Genomic DNA, 4,543 nt, shown 5'->3' with positions numbered 1-4,543 from the left:
AACTACTTAAAACGGAAGCGCAGTTGGGCTAAAAGCTAGACTTAAAGTTTATTTTTCTCCATATCACCCAAAACGAAGTGAACTGGGAAAATATTAACGGGAAACCACACTGAAAGTTATCCTAGAATTCTTTTCTATATAGAACTGTGGCCTTGAGAAACAATTAATTTTGTATGATCATATTTTTAGTTTTTGACATTTCCATAATGAATTGTAGGTCATTTTTTCAAGATCAGTATTGTGTTTCAGAAGACAAAACTAACCCTGTTACTCTACTACCCATATGTGACAAAGATGAGCACATACTGTGAAGTAAAACACAAGGAACTAAATATTTAATTGTATTTCATTTGTGTTAACCTTTCCAGCTGTTTGATAAAGGATAAACTGAAATTCCAGTGTTCTAATGTTCCCAATGTAATCTTATTTCATTTAAAGTTTGGCGATGATACCACTTGGTTTTAAATAAACAAAGCAGATTATAAAAGTAGAGTTGACCCAACACAAAAGTTAGTGGCATCAAGCCCCCACGCAGACAAAAATCCATATAACTTTGTGGACTCTCCCAGTACTTAACTACTAATAGCCTACCGTTGCCTGGAAGAATTAGTGATAACAGAAACAGCTCTTTAACACATATTTTGTATATTATATGTATCATGTGTTATATTCTTGTAATAAGGTAAGCTACAGAAAAGAATATGTTATTTAGAAAATCTACAAGGAAAACACATTCACAACATTGTACTGTAAAAAATCCACATATAAGTGGATCCACACAGTTTAAACCCATGTTGTTCAAAGGTCAACTATATAAGTATTTTGCTGAATACGCCTCTAAATTTCAAAACTAGAGATGGTAATCTGGAAGAATTACTTGATGCTTTTCCTCTAAGAGTACCAAAATAATGTTAATTAGCTTATCAGACTTTTTGAAATGTACTTTTTAAAAAAGATTTTATTTATTTATTTGACAGACAGAGATCACAGTAGGCAGAGAGGCAGACAGAGAGAGAGGAGGAAGCAGGCTCCCTGCTGAGCAGAGAGCCCAATGCGGGACCCTAGGATCATGATCTGAGCTGAAGACAGAGGCTTAACCCACTGAGCCACCCAGGCACCCCTGAAATGTACTTTTTTAAAAAAAGGCATTGGATGCTACATTCTTTTACCATGTTAGAGGAAAATTAGAATATTAAGATCATGTCAGAGTACTTTTTCACTAAATATAATGATTTTACTCACTATAAAAATATTTTCTTATGACTAATTCTAATTTCTTTATGTTTTAATATCTTTGATAATTTATTATAGAAATATTTATATAATATAGAATCATTTCAGATTATACCTCTTAGAAGGCCAAAATGTATACTCCCAAAAGATAAGTTTAATATTTTTAAAATTAATAGAATAAATTAATAGAATATGATTTACCATATTCTTTTTTAATAGAATATGATTTATCATATTAATAGAATATGATAATAAATTAATAGAATATGATTTGGATTTATCCCTAGCTTCTATGTGCCTTTTTAATTTTATTTAACTAATCCTCTATTGCTAGATGTGTACTTACTTTTAATGTTTGTTCTTGCAAACAGTTCTGCAGGAATACTCTTGCATAGATGTATGTCTGTGTATTACAAGTGTTTCTATAGAATACACATCTAAAAATGAATTTTCTGAGTCAAAGGGTATAGGTATTTTACAATATGATGTGGCCAAAATGCCCTCCAAAGAACCTGGACCCATTTACAAGCCTTCCAAAATAGATAGGTTGTGTTTTTTTCCTGGCATCCTTACCAACAATGAGTTTTATCCAACTTTGCCTATGCTATAGGCAAAGATGTAACTCTATAATACCTCATTGTTACTATAATTTATCTTTTTTTTAAAGATCTTATTTATTTATTTGACAGACAGAGATCACAAGTAGGCAGAGAGGCAGGCAGAGAGAGAGACGGGAGAAGCAGGCTCCCTGCTGAGCAGAGAGCCCGATGTGGGTTTGATCCCAGGACCCTGGGATCATGACCTGAGCTGAAGGCAGAGGCTTGAACCCACTGAGCCACCCAGGGCCCCCCCATAATTTATTTTTAATTTTTGGTTAGACGGAGCAGTTTTTATATGATTATTATCCCTAAATGGTTTTTTTCTTTGAATTGCTCGTTCATGTCCATTTTTTCCTTGTGTGTTGTTTTCTTCTTACTGAATTTTAAGAGTTTATATATTTTAGTAAAGAAATTATTCTTCTTTGCCCTTTTTGAAATGGACCATAACACTTAACTTATATAAAATTTAAAAAATAAAATAAAATAAAATTACTGGTAAATAGATAATACTGTTACTTTTTAAAAACTTCATTAAACAATTTACCAAGATGGTTGAATAAAATTTGTCTAGCCTAAAATTGTGGATAATTTTGTAAGGGAAAAGTAAACTTGACATTAATTGAATGTCTGCTTAGTGTTAGAAGCTCTGCTATGCATGGTCACATACATTTTCTGTCTAAATCCTTTCAGAAACCTAGTGAGGTGGTTATTTTTAATCTCTAGTTCTACGGATGAGGAAACAGAGTCAAATAATTTAAGCAAATTAGTCAAGGACTAGCAGCAAGTAAATAGAAGTAAGAATTTAACCTGGATTTTTCTAATTATTACAATCTAGGTGTGTAAAAATTTGGGCATGATTTAAACATCAAATATGTCTTGCTCATAGAACGCAATCAATAACATTGTTTAAAAAACTGAACGAATATTAGGAATATTGTCAAGTAGATCAGCTTGACTGAAAAGTTTCTAAATACTTGGCAATGAGTCTGGTGTTGGTTATATATATCTCCGAGAGAATATGGGGCCCAGCCACTGCCAAGCATTACCTTTCATTCCAGTAAATACTATGAGAAGGGAGTCAAGAGAATTAACATACACAACAGAAAATGTGTATCCCTGAAACTGTCTTTTTAGAAGAACTATATCAAAATTTATGTGTAATACATCTGGGAACATCTAGCTATATTCCAATCCTAAACAAATGTTTATTTAGTTGTCTCACTACCCTCACCTCTGAGTAGTTAGTTAAGTGATAACATAGGTTATGTTTGCATCATGCCGCTGACAACTCTTTTTATTTTGCCAAATAGAAGCAGTCATGCTGTTTACACAGAAAAAGAGACTGTTTTTGTTCCAAATAATTTCCAGGACACAAACAGTTCCTCAGAAAAAAAAAATCTTATGGAAAATGATAAATTTTTAAAAAGATTGTATTTATCTGAGAGAGAAAGAGAGATAGAGACAGCAGTGGAGGTGGGGGAGGGGAAGAAGAGGGAGAGGGAGAAGCAGGCTCCCTGCTGAGCTGGGAGCCCAGCACAGGGCTGAATCCCAGGACCCAAGGATCATGAGCTGAGCCAAAAGCAGAAACTTAACTGACTGAGCCACCCAGGCTTCCCCAAATGATAAACTTTGTGATGCTATCAATGAGCTGAACAACATACACTAACACACAAGAGAAAACTTAAATTACCTACTCAATTAATTTCTATTCTTGTCTCTGAATATATAATTGAATTTTACTTTCATACAAATATAGGTACGGAGCAGCAAAGAAGGTATTCCATAAATTAGTAAAATAAGAAACTGAAAATGATACCATTCTAAGAACACTACCATTGTCAGTTCAGCTAAGTGAATGATTTGGTCATATCTGAAGAACCTATTCCAATAAAAAATCTATTCAATAAACAGCTTTTACTACTATTTAAAAAATTAATTTGACATAGCACCAAGTATTAGACCATTGAAAATAGAAGCGCTCTAGGATCATCTAGACCAGCATTTCTCAACTTGACTATGTGTTAGAATTTATCTGTTGATGGGGCCTCAGTACCTTAATCTCTGAAAAGCCCACCAGATTACTATTTTTTTAATGTGCAGCCATAGCTGAGAGACACTAATCTTATGGTTTGTTTTTTTTTTAGGATTTTATTTATTTATTTGTCAGAGAGAGAGAGAGAAAGAGAGACTACATCAGCAGGGGGAGCAGCAGGCAGAGGGAGAAGCAGCCTCCCTACTGAGCCAGGAGCCTGATGCAGGACTCAATACCGGAACCCTGGGATCATGACTTGAGCCGAAGGCAGATGTTTAACCGACTGAACCACCCAGGCATCCCTCTTTTAATGTTTGGTTAGTTTGAAAACATTTTTGTCCCAGACACAATTTTACAGCAAAATTAAAAGGTTCAGAGATACTTGGCTATGACTCCATTTTTTATCTTGTAGCAGCAATTAAGTTGTAGTCTTTTAAGTCACTGATTTTTTCTTTCTTTTTAAATAGAAATCATTTGACCATGTGTATTTTTTTTAAGATTTTATTTATTTATTTGACAGACAGAGACCACAAGTAGGCAAAGAGAGAGAGAGAGAGGGAAGGAAGCTCTCTGCTGAGCAGAGAGCCACCCAGGCACCCCTGATTTTTTTTCTTTTAAGTGACTTTATGTCACTGACTTTTCCGGATTGCATGGGTGTTATACGCAAACAATGAATCAT

Source organism: Lutra lutra, chromosome X, assembly GCF_902655055.1.
Source record: "Lutra lutra chromosome X, mLutLut1.2, whole genome shotgun sequence".
Lineage (NCBI taxonomy): Eukaryota > Metazoa > Chordata > Mammalia > Carnivora > Mustelidae > Lutra > Lutra lutra.
Note: the sequence above shows the minus strand (reverse complement) of the source record.